This window comes from Miscanthus floridulus, chromosome 8 (genome assembly GCF_019320115.1).
Source record: "Miscanthus floridulus cultivar M001 chromosome 8, ASM1932011v1, whole genome shotgun sequence".
In the NCBI taxonomy this organism is placed as follows: Eukaryota; Viridiplantae; Streptophyta; class Magnoliopsida; order Poales; family Poaceae; genus Miscanthus; species Miscanthus floridulus.
In genome coordinates this window covers 102,843,676-102,856,356 of record NC_089587.1, presented here as the reverse complement: position 1 = coordinate 102,856,356, position 12,681 = coordinate 102,843,676, and the positions used below count along the sequence as shown (strand labels likewise).

At 44.0% G+C, this 12,681-nt stretch overlaps 1 long non-coding RNA gene across 1 annotated transcript; it reads left to right on the top strand.

Moving 5' to 3' along the window:
* The first annotated feature begins 6,441 nt into the window (after positions 1-6,441).
* Positions 6,442-9,716, top strand: LOC136473124 (uncharacterized). Its single transcript, XR_010762506.1, has 4 exons — positions 6,442-6,706; positions 7,249-7,293; positions 7,400-7,799; positions 9,182-9,716. It is a non-coding gene; the product is annotated as an uncharacterized lncRNA (long non-coding RNA).
* The last annotated feature ends 2,965 nt before the right edge of the window (positions 9,717-12,681 follow it).

Below are 12,681 nucleotides of genomic sequence, written 5' to 3'. Positions count from 1 at the left end.
CGCACATTCACCGTAAGGTAAAGTGTGCTCACTTAGTCTCTGAGCCTGCTGGAAGATGAAGAATGAATCTTGTAGCAGGGTCAAAGAAAAAGAAGTCTAAAAGCTTACCAACGTCATCTGACATGCGTGTATCAAGACTCCAGATGTGCTGCCCAAGATCAGCACCCTGATCCGAACAGCATGGAACAGCTTGATAGCACACCGATGAGACGTAGTAAGATCCGACCATTAAGAGAGTCCCCCGCGTAGCTGGCGACGTCCGAGCACCGAGGAGTTCCCGCGCGTAGCTGGCGATGTGCGAGCACCGAGAAGTCCCCGGCGTAGCAGGCGACGTCCGAGCGCCGAGGAGCCCCCCGACATAGCTGATGATGTCCGAGCACCGAGGAGTCCCCCGCGTAGCTGGCGATGTCCGAGCACCGAGGAGCCCCCAGCGTAGCTAGCGATGTCCGAGCACCGAGGAGTCCTCGACGTAGCTGGCGATGTCCGAGCACCGAGGAGTTCCCCGCGTAGCTGGCGATGTCCGAGCACCGAGGAGTCCACAAGGTGAAGTGGGGTGAAGTGTGCCCACTTAGTCCCCGAGCATGAAGAATTCGAGTGTCGAGGAGTAACCAACGTAGTTGGCTATGTCTGAGCACCGAGAAGTCCCTGGCGTATCTGGCGATGAAGCACGAGCGACGAACAGTCTGGTCAACTGGTCAGCGGTGAAGTAAGCATTGAGTAAAAGCGACCAATGAATAGTCCGGTCAACTGGTCGGCAACAAAGTCCATAAACCTAGCAGTCCGACAAGTTGATCGGTGGAGAAGTCCGAGCACCAAGTGGTCCGATCACCTAGACGATGATCCTGCAATACCAATATGTAGAACGGGTAGTACGTGATGTAAAAATATATGAACTCTGGAGAAAAATCAGCAATGACGATGAAATAGTGTATGCAGCTCGATGATCAGTTGGTGTGAAGATATATTTATATTTAATATAAACTGCCCGACCAGTTAGTGTGTAGCTGAGTCTCCAGCCCTAGCTAGCCCGTTAACCATAATGTGAAGCGTGGAGCCCATGTGCATGTAGGAAGAACAAAGCATGGCTAAGGAGCCACTGTCGACCACCCATAACGCAGAGGACAGACGCTCATGCACGTGTAGGGAGGAGCCGAAGACAGGGCTATCTCTAGGGACATCCGAGCGTTAACATGACTGTTTGAGGGTTTGGAAAATTGTTTGGAGAGCAAACATGGAGAAAACAGCTCGGAGAAACATTATGGCGATATACGAAGATTGAAGAATATTTTGAAAAATATTAAAACATGACTTAGCTTTAGACAGAATGTTTGGTCAGCGGAGTATGGAGTTATCTGGTCGGCATTGACAAAATTGCTAGGCGCTCGAGCTATCGTCATGGAGGCGGTCGCGGTAGTCACGGTGCCGTTCTTCGTGGCGATCATCATTGCGACGCGATAGGTGGTCAGAGCGAGTAGTTCTTGGTCATCTTCTAGGTTGTTGTCATTGGAATCCAAGTAGCTTGCATGGTACATGCATCGTCCGAGTCCATGTAGTCAGTAGTAGTTGCGCTCGTCGATAGGTTTACTGGAGTAGGAGTCCCGTTCCTGTGGTGTGTACCGATGTTGTCGGGAGGTGATGCATGCACCGCATGTCAAGCTTGTAGGTTGCTAAAGGCCGCCACCATAGGAAGTCAGGTTGCCATGAGCGGCGTTGATCTTGAGATCCCATCTGGCCCACCATGGATCAAGCGCACCCCTACCTAGCGCGCCAACTGTCAACAAAAGATGCTCGGTAGTCCACCGAGGGGTATCCTGCGATGGTAGATTTGTCATTGGAGGTGCACATAATCAGGAACCGGATGGTGACACAAGGCATAGAGACAGCGATTTAGACAGGTTTAGGCCGTCTGATCGATGTAATACCCTACGTCATGTGTCTTTGGTGTATTGTATTAAGATGTAGTAGCTCAATCTATCCACTAGGGGACCCCTGACTCTCCTTATATAGTCTAGAGGGGCAGGGTTAGAAGGAAAATATCCTATTTGGTACTATACAATAGCTTGCGGTGCACGCCGAGCAGCGCCGTGCACGCCTTGATCTTATGAGCTCGGCCACCTCTGATGGTGTGGCCCATGTCTTGTCTTGTGGATATCGGGGGCCATAGCCCCACATTTACCTATACACAACTCAAAGAACTGATGTCTCACATATTTAAATTAAAAAAACATAGTGTTCCATGACCTATATAAGTCATCGTATATCAGAGATTATAAAGAAATAGATTATGAGAGACAGAAATAGTTTATAAGACCATCATTCATTATTACTGGTAAAAAGTTGCAATATCATTATTCTCATGACCATTTGTGGTAGAACCGTCCAATTTAACTTAATCTCAAGTATACTTTTTAGCCATTTGACACTAAGTACACCGGAGACCAAGTTAAACCCAGTAGTCTATCGAGTACACCCTACGGGAGGACTTGAAAATCCATGTTTTCATCAGGATCATAAACAAGTGAATAAAGCTTATAATATTCTTAGCCATTTCATACATCACAAGGTTATATAAAATCAGAGTTATCACAAACAGATTTCATAAAGCAGCGGAAGAGACATCATTTTATAAAAGCAGCGAAAGGTAAAATTTAAACATTGAATCGGAAGTAGAGTTGTAAGAATAAAACTTCTATAATCACGACAATGAGGATGCCTCACTGAGCCCACTAGGAGGTATCCACACACAGCAAAAGTTAGCTCCAACATCCACCTGTTACCTGCAACAGGAGAAAAAAACCCTGAGTACACAATGTACTCCACAAGACTTACCTGACTAGGTGGGAGTAGTCTCCGACTCTCAAGGATATGCAAGGGGCTATTTGGCTAGCTGTTTAGTTATTTTTGCAGAGAAGCATTACTAATGGTGCATCCTTATATTTAAAGTTTCAGCAGTTACATTAAGTCCATTCTAGGTAAGCACCTAGACTACTTTCAAGCAGGTGGTAAGCAATCAGGATATATTTCATAATACAACAGTAGCCTCATCATCAACACCATGTTCCAGTTGCATTAACTATGATAGTAGTGGTGCGACAAGTGGTTTCCATATCCGAGGAGGACGGCGATTGCAATCGATGTACATCCAACTAGACAATCCCAAACACACGTCTGTACTTCTTGAAGGAGCAAATACAAGGCTACCTTTCCTCTCATACGACCCAGGTCTGAAAGCGACCCGACCATCCCGGGGAACCCACCCTATGAGGCCCATCCCACGAACCGGTGACGGGTTTCCCCCTCATAAGTTTTAGCATGGACATCCCTCGCCTCTTAACAACTACTCGAATGGTCAGTGTAACACTCCAATAAACTTTTTAGGGACCCTGAGTCATAGGAAAGTACTTAGCTTTACGATTAACTGTAACTCAGGCCCCTGTTATGTGTTTGGTACCTTCAAACTTGCCACATCGCTACTAACGGTACGGTCCTTAATCGACACAGGTGGGAAACGTGCACCTAGGGCCATGCCCTGTTGCACCCACCAATTCTCCAACAAAAATCTATTTTTCCACTTCCACCCGGTCTCCAATTATTATCCATCTCTGAATCCGTGTGATAGTAGTAATATTATAACCATCACCTATTTCCCGTGAGTGACCGTCCATCACTCAACTTCTACTATAGCCCTATAGCATGGCATACTACGCGATTCCTGTCATACTAGTAGGACTCAGGGTAGAATATTTATGCAGGTAGGTTTCAAGCAACTCCTAAAATTTAATAATGCACAAACAACATAATAATAAGTGCTTAAAAAATAGGGGTTATGCACCAAGGCTTGCCTAGGTAGCTTATTAACAATAAGTTAGTTGGCTCCATCTTCGGGATATGATCCAACCATCATCTTCGGGACTTTTATCATTCATCTTCTTCTCGTCTGACGCCAACATCCTTGTGTTGACCCATTGATCCATCATCATTCCTAAATGATATGCATAAATGCAATGCATGCTTAAGTCAAACAAGCATAGACACATGCATTACAAACTTACAAGACAAGCAACACATCGACGTGGATAAACTAGGGTATTAAACGTTCCAACTTCTAGTCCCATCCTCTCTCATCGGGACTTGCTCGTGAGTTGATTATTGCATTAAATACACAAGTGCGGGACCAAGCAACATGCTACGCATATAACCACTACTAACCAGAGTTAACTAACATTGTACTTAGCTAACCAGTGGCATAAACAATATATAAAGCATGTGGTAAACATAAGATTAAGTAATTATTAAACTTGATGGTTTAGTTACATATAAACATGGAGTAAAAAGGTGTTGCGCCAAACATCTATTTTGGAGGTGAAAATTTTATGGGCGTCACATCTTAACTAAACAAAGCTACTGTATGAATTTCATAATTTATGGATAAGCATATTATTTACTAACAGTTAATTAAAATTGAATGGTAATAAAAGCATGTGACACATGATAAATCAATAACTCAGTAAATAAACATCCATTGGACATAAAATTTTTACCAAAGCACACACATCTCCATACTAGTTTACTATAAAAATTTCACTGCATTTTCACTAGTCAAACATCCTCTATTTATTTACCAAGGAAAAACATAGATATAAAAATACAACAATAATTTTATACTAAAACATGTGATATTATATATCTAATGCATAGATCTGGTCACGTGGAGTGTAACAAAACTAGTTTGTCATTTTTAGGATTTTTCTACAATTTATTATAAATTTTCAAAGTTTAACATAAAAGAAAATGAAAAATCATAAAAGACAAACACTTAGCACCGAGGCCCCTGAACTTTCCCTAAATTAATCCTCAGTACATCACACACTATTCACATCTCTATATACTAATCCTAAGCCAAAAGCGGGCTAATAGATAGGGCCACGTCACCCGTTAGCCCGCTGGCCGTCTGATCAGGCGAGGACACAAGCTCAACCGTCCTATCTGGGCCTATCGGGTAAGTCACCCGTTAAGCCACGAACCCAATCGGTCGCGAAACATCACGAACACGCCCGTCCCCTCATCTTGTCGCCTTCTACCACCCCATCCGTCGGGCGCTGGCTTGCTCACGCGCCGCCAGCAATGTCGGCCCTAGGGGTAGGACACAAGGTGCGATGGCCGAGGGCCCAAGTGGAGGAGGGGCCCAAGTCTAGGTATACAAACCCCTAGATCTTGTTCGGCTGGTACATACGCCGGTTGGTTTCGACTGATTCAATAGTGTTTTATAAGGGAGAATAAGCTGAAATAAGCTGACTCGCTGAAAAGTAGTTCAAGCAAACAGGGCCTATGTCCATTAGGCATTAGCAAACTAATGAGAAGAGAGACATAGAACTGGCCAGACAGCCCAAAAGATAACTTCGACATTTTTTCCCTAGTTTCCTTCCCCCATGACCCTCAGGTAGAGAGGAGGCGAGGAGTCACACTGCATACAACACACTCTGATCGTGAGTTCGCGACTTACGCCTTACACACGCGGAGCTGGCGAGCCGCGCCATCGCGAAGAGCTAGACTACCGGAGATATGGACACGGCGCATGAGGACGGCGACCAGGCAGGGCTCCATGACGACGACATCTTGATTCTTGGCTTCTTACGAATTGCAATCACCGATCAGTTGTTTAGGCCCAAGGTATTTTCCTTCTTATTTTTAATCCAAATTAATTATTTGTATAGTATTCCATACTTCTATTACTTTATACCCATATAGTCATATTTTTTTTCTAATTTAGGTGTTAGAATTTTAGAATGTTACCTAAGAAACATTTGTCAAGGGTGAGAAAAGAAAACAAATATATTGCTTTTTTAATCTATATTGTTTCTCGATAATTATCATCATCTATAAATATATTTCTTAATCTACATTATTACTCGATAATTATCAAGCATGCTAAATTAAAAATAAGTTATTGAATTTGCTTTCATTTTGCAAGTAAAATTAGTGCCTATATATATTATAAGATTTTATACATATTCAAAAGAGACCGTTGCGACGAGATCGCCATATGGCCCTTACAATCGTAAGACCGGCACTGGCCGCCAGCTCCTACCCCTCCACGAGCACTTAGGGGGTGTTCGGTTTTTACAGGTCCTCCTAAAATTCCTGTCACATCGAATGTTTAGACGCATGTATAGAATATTAAATATAGACTAATTACAAAACTAATTACATAACTTGCGACTAATTTATGAGACGAATCTTTTAAGCCTAATTAGTCCATGATTTGATAACGTGGTGCTACAGTAAACATGTGCTAATGATAGATTAATTAGTTTAAAAAAATCATCTCACAAATTAGCCTCTATCTATGTAATTGGTTTTATAATTAATCTATATTTAATACTTTTTATTAATTTCTAAACATTCCATGCAATATAAATTTTAGGAGCCACTAAACAACCACACACCCATTACTCCCCTATGGCGCCTCCTCGACGGCGACGCGCGGCGGCCCCACGCGGCGGCGCGGCGCAACGGCGCGGGAGCCCCACGCGCACCAGCCCCGGCGACGGGACGGCACAATGGCGTGGGAGGCCCTCAACGAGCCAGCCTGGGCCCGGGCGACCCCCGGCGCGGCAGCCCAGGCACGGACTGGCCAGCGCGCGACGGACTGGGCGCTCGTCGATCCCGCTGGTGTGCAAAAGCAGCGTGGAGGTTCCTGTTACTGGTTCGTTATTCTTGCTCCCCTTTTCTGCTTACTGTTACTGCAGCCTGCAGTGAAGCTGTGGTGTTTGATGAAATGTGCACGTGGGCAGTTTCATCCCATTTTATTTGTAAAACTGTGTTCATCACCAATAGAAATGCTCAGTTCTCAAGTTTGTGCAAATGTCCTCTCAACCCGGAGCACAAGTGAAGATGATGTATATGTCAAAACCACTAATTTTTTATTTCCGATGAATGGTTTTTGCACCTTGCTGGGCAGATGATAGCATGTACCTTTAGACTATATATATACATGGATTGGATATTTAATGAGTACTACAGTAGGTTTTATCTAATTATGTAAGCTTGGTGCGTTGAAGTTTGATAAGCTATAAAGTTAGGTCAACGGCTGCCAGCTATTTATCATCATCTGAACCATATTGGAAGTCCGAGTCATAATTTAAACTTCCACATATATGTTTTAGTGCTAATTCAAAGTCTATTGTGATACAATTATACAATTTCTTCCCTGCTATATGCTAACCGCTTATGTTTCTCTTAATGCAGGGATAATAATAATTTTACCATCACAGATGGGCCGAACGAGCAAAGGTTAAAAATCCTGTTGAGTCCTTTTCCCTCCTCAACATTGTGATGTATATTTTAATTCCACTGATCCTAAATTTCAAGTGGACACTATTTGCACTCTCCTGTGCAGATGAAAGCATGTGGCTTTGGACAATAAGCAATGGATTGGACCGCTAAGGAACACTACTTTTAGTTTTCTTATCATGTATACGTTATCTGAAATCTGTAAGGTTTGGTGCATCCAATTTTGATCAATTCTAAGTTAGTTGAGCAGCTATGCATGTTTCATCAACTCTCTGAAGTATATGCAAAACTAATAACAGCCAAAAGTTTTGATCGGCTCTAAAGTTAATTGGAGAGTCATTCACATTTCATTTTCTGTATAAAGATGCTGCACGTTATACTATTCCTCTTCTTGTACGAAATACTGTAGGTCGACCAGCACGTGTTGCAAAGTATTGCAGGGTTAACGTTAAGCTTGGATGCTTCCCTCATCACTCCAGTGCCCTTCCACCAGCATACTCCCTACAGTAAGTCCCTAGGCTATCCGAAATCAGAGCTATTTCTCCCTTCTATCTCTTTCTTCTTCACCCACATCACCTTTCTTTACCTGAATGTCTCAATTCTGTATGTTCCTGAGCCTGAACATGGGATGCAAATAAAATAGCAAATGCACTCTTGCTCATTTATTCTCATTTTGTATGTCAAAAACACCAATAACCATCTCAGAATATCTCTGCACTTGCATTTAAATTATTTTATTCTCAATTTGTTGGAATTGCTGTCATAGAGAAATTATTTGCACTTACCTGGGTTTGTTGCTATAGATTACCTGCATTTACTTTTAGTGTTGATGAATAAGTTACTAAATATTGTGTTCCAAAATTTATTTTGATAAATGCCCTACAAATGCAACATGTGCACTCATTAACGATGATGAGTTCTTAATACTGCATTTCAATATCAGGATTATGCTCTTATTGCCTTTGGAACACCTTATTTATTTGCCATCAGAATTTACTTAAGATACTCCACACTGTTCAGTCTCATCTATATTTATTCTGATACTATTTATGGTGGCATTGATGGTGTTACCCTTTGACGCAATCTTCGTCTACCTTTGACAACTTTGATACCAAAATTTCATATGCCTTCATCTTTGGAGTACCTGTTTACTATTAGGTTTCAACTGTTGGTATAGCCGTATAGGTGAATAAAGTCTCATGCAAACTCATTTTCCCTGTATTTCATCCTCTTAAACGATTCTTCTCAGCTCGAACTGCATTTCTCCACAAATCATGCCTTGATTTTCTGGGTCATCCACGCTTAGTGGCTGCCTCAAACATAGGAAGAGGAAGCCTACGCTCATAGCCTCATACACTCAGTTGCAGGTGAACCTGTTGCACTACTATAGAGACATTTACGATGACATAGCTTAGTGTTGAGCTTTCCTGCCACTCTTATTGTATTAGTTTTGTAACTTTTTGTAAGTTTACATACTTTCCCGCAGGCTGCTAGAGACCAATGCAGGTTTACGTCCTAAAAAATATTCTACTTTGATTTAACGGAAATTATTATCCTCTTCTCCATGACCCCCTTTTTTTCCTTATGCATATGATGCAATTCTATCATGGTACGCATTTTTTACCTTTTCCACAAGGTTTCTAGCCACATGAAGTATTCAATAGATGAATAGATATATTATTATTTTAGCGATATTGTGTGCCCAATATATCTACCACCTCAATAATAATTTAGTATATATTTCATGGGTAATAGTTTGAATGCCTTTTGCCAAATAGTTCAGAACATGTTTCAGTTTCATGGATAATAATTTTATGTTTTTTTCAACCAGTTGTAGTCGCGGTTCACCTCTTGGATTATTTTCTAATTATGTACACCTTTTTTTCAGCTGTCCAATTGATCTGTGCTCTTGAGCTGTCCAATTGGTCCACACTGTCTGAACGGATATCTATTTTGTCTGCTCCAATTGATGCTGAGCAGGTCGGTCGGTACGCTTTCGCAGTGGGCGAGCGGCCGGACGCGGGTTCGATCCCTGGATCGTCCACCAGGGTTTTGTCCGATAAATAAGTTTCAGTTATCTTGTCCTGTGGCACCACTGTCATGCCTTTCAGTCTCAGTTCAGATCTACAGCTAATCGAAGGTTGAGGCAATCAAAAAAAAGTTCAGTCTGAGTTCAGATCTACAGTTAATCGAAGGTTGAGGCAATCAAAAAAAAAAAAAAAAGTTTAGGTAAACCAGAGGTGAAAGAAGACATGCTAGATGAAGAGTACATTTACTTACTGCCTGTTCGTTTGGTCCTAAATGATCGTGAATTAGAAGTCAGAACAATATTTTTCTCTCACACCAAACCAGTCATCAGTAATAATCCACGATCGTTTCAGCCAAAACGAACAGGCTGTTAGTTGTTGATTGATTTGGATATAGTGCCCGTTCTCACTTTCTGCATTACAATGGATCAGGAATAAATAAAGCGATGTTTCGAGCCTCACAGTTCTTGTTCTTAATCTTTTTTTTGCTATGACTTCATATATACATGGATCTCGGTTCTACTCCATCTAGGTTCTCCATATAAATGAGATGAAAGGAGTATCATTTTTTTTCTCTGATTTAATCAACATTGAACTGCTCAAAGATGGCGTGGCAACGGCGCGCCCTGAGTTTTCTAGTAAGTCAAAGAGTTTCGCATCTAGACCCAAGAAAGAGTTTCTTTTACATTTTGGCCCTCCTCCTTCCTCACGTACATAGAGCAGGGGACGGGCTCGGTCCTGTCGATTCGGCCAGCGTGGGAGTGCACCGGCGGCAAGGGGCGGCGCTTGAGCACGCCTGGGCCAGCGTGCAGCCGAGGGAGGAGACATCTCGGCCAGCGGCTGCCCGTGGCGGACTGACCACGGGAGCAGGCGGCCCGGTATCGTGCAGCCCTCCTGCCCCGGCGATGGAGCGGCGGCGGCGACCAGCAAGGGCGCTAGGGCGAGGAGAGAAGCAAGGGAGAGGTGAGGGAGTGGTTGGCTTGGGTGGGGAGGAAGGAAACGCGGCGCGGCATGCTCTGCTCGTCCGTCCAAAGCGGGCGAGAGACAGAGCAGAGGGAGCGAGGGAGAGAGAACGCGGTGGGGCGAGCTGGGGCTCTACTTAAGCGCGGGGCAGGGGCGGAGCAGGGCGCGGTCAGCGGCAGCGCTGCATGGGCGCAGTGGGCGAGTAGAGCATGGGCGGCCATGGCGTGGGCACGGCTAGAGCAGGGCGTGGGCACGGCCAGAGCAGAGCAGAGCACAGCAGTGGCAGCACGATGTGGCCCTGCGGGACCCACATTTCAGGAGATTCCAAGAAGATTCGGTCCAAGCCACAGTAATAAAATATCTTCACCTGGGTTCAATCTTATTAAGTGCCCAAGGTCATTACTATCACGGGTTAGGAGATAAACAGCTCTAAACATCGCAGTGTCAGCAAAAACGCTGAGCACAAGTCTCCCAGGAAACAACATTTTATTGAAACTTTGGAGCCTTAACTAATCTATCAAACATGCAAACTAAGCACCAACAAGCACTCTACCATAAAGTTCATAACTTGTACTAAGTTTTTCACACAGACATATTTTACAGTTTCAATATAAAATAATTATTTATTTATCCTCCAAAAGGCTATGGAGCAATTAAAACAAGGTAAGGTTTTTGGCATTTTTAACCATTTTCTCCACATTTTTAGTATTACAAACAAAAGATCATTACAGAGCGCATGAAACTTACTAATCAAGTTTCATTATCTTTAGCCTATCGCTAATCGAGTATTTAACACCAGGGGTGTTACACCACTTAAACCAATTGTGTTTTTTTTGTGAAAGAGCCAATTGTGTATCTTAAGTGAACTAGAATTATTTATTTGTTGCATATCATACCATTGCTATTGCGGACGCTACGAAGAATTACATAGTGATATAGCTGCCCGCTAACTCAAATAGCGGCCGCTAAGTTCTAACGGGCTAAATCCAGTTCGCTACGTCACCCGCTACCGCTATTGCGGCCGCTATAACGGCCCCTACCACCGCTATTTAGTATGGTCAGGGAATGAGTGGGAGGGGTCCAATTGGGGGAGCATGTTCCTTTGGTTTCATATATATTCTCGAAAAAAAAACTTTGCATGGGGATTGGTTTCCACAAAACAACGATGGATTCTTCTCCGTGGAGAAAGCCCCCGCCTAAACTAGGATTGTGAGTTCGGGATCTGGTGGCTTGGGTAGCATGTTTCACTACTACAAAAATAGTTTTCACCAACAATATTTTCACTCCTGGTTTGAAAAAAGTCGTCGCTGATGATTTCTCTGCCGGTTCGTAATACGAACCATTGTTGCTAGAAATAATTTTCACCAACGGTTCATATTACGAACCGACGGTGAAAATGATTTTCACCAACGGTTCAGCCTACCGGCGATGAAAATCATTTTCACTGACGGTTCGTTATACCAACCGTCGATGAAAATGGCTAACGGTGGAGCCGTTTGTGCACTCGTCTCTCTCTAGCACTGCTCGCACTGCATGATTTTTCTCTAGGTGGCTGACAAGCGGGGCCACGTGCATGCGTGTCACCCTATGGTGGTTGAAAGGGCATAACACAGATCCACCACTCACCGCCTCTTCTATTCTGTGTTCCATTCCTCTCTGTTTTTCTCTCATATGAAGAAAGGAAATAACTCTCCCCCTCCCCCTCCCCCTCCCCCTCCCCCTCCGTATTACTCACGGTGGCCGCGGGCCCTAGCAGCGATGCCCCAGCCAAGCGCAAGCGCAACCCCTTGGCACGGCGTGCCCCTTGCCCGAGGGACGGCACGACAGGGCGGCACCAGCGTGGCCCGGTGCCTTGGCACGAGCAGCTGGGTGCGGTGGCTGCACCCCGTCCCACCTCGAGCACCACCGTCCGCCCTGTGCTATGAGCGAGGTGCCTTCATTGTCTCTTCCTCTCAGACCTCGTCGGATCTCCCTCACCCTCTCTCCCTCTCTCAGACCTGGTTGGGGCGACGGCGGTTGTAACATAAGGAGGTGGCAGGTTGGGCAAGGGAACGACGACAGGCTGGGCGAGGTGACCACAACGCCGGGGTAGCTGACTGATGCTGACTGTTGTGTTTCTTTTTCTTCGGTTCGTTTAACCGGCTAGCAGTGATTATCATTTTTACCGCCGATTTGAGACTAGATGAAGATTATTAATACCACCCACTTTCACCACCAAGGCTCAAAACTACTGGTATAAATGTTTAGAAACCACGCTGATAAGATTTACTTATTATTGTTTGCACTTTTGCACCCAACAGTTCCTTGGCACTAAAAAATTCCTGCTTTAAAAGTAGTCATCAGTGTCTTAATTAAGCAGAACCCTGTTCGAATGTGTATCTGTGAGCAGAAGAAGCCA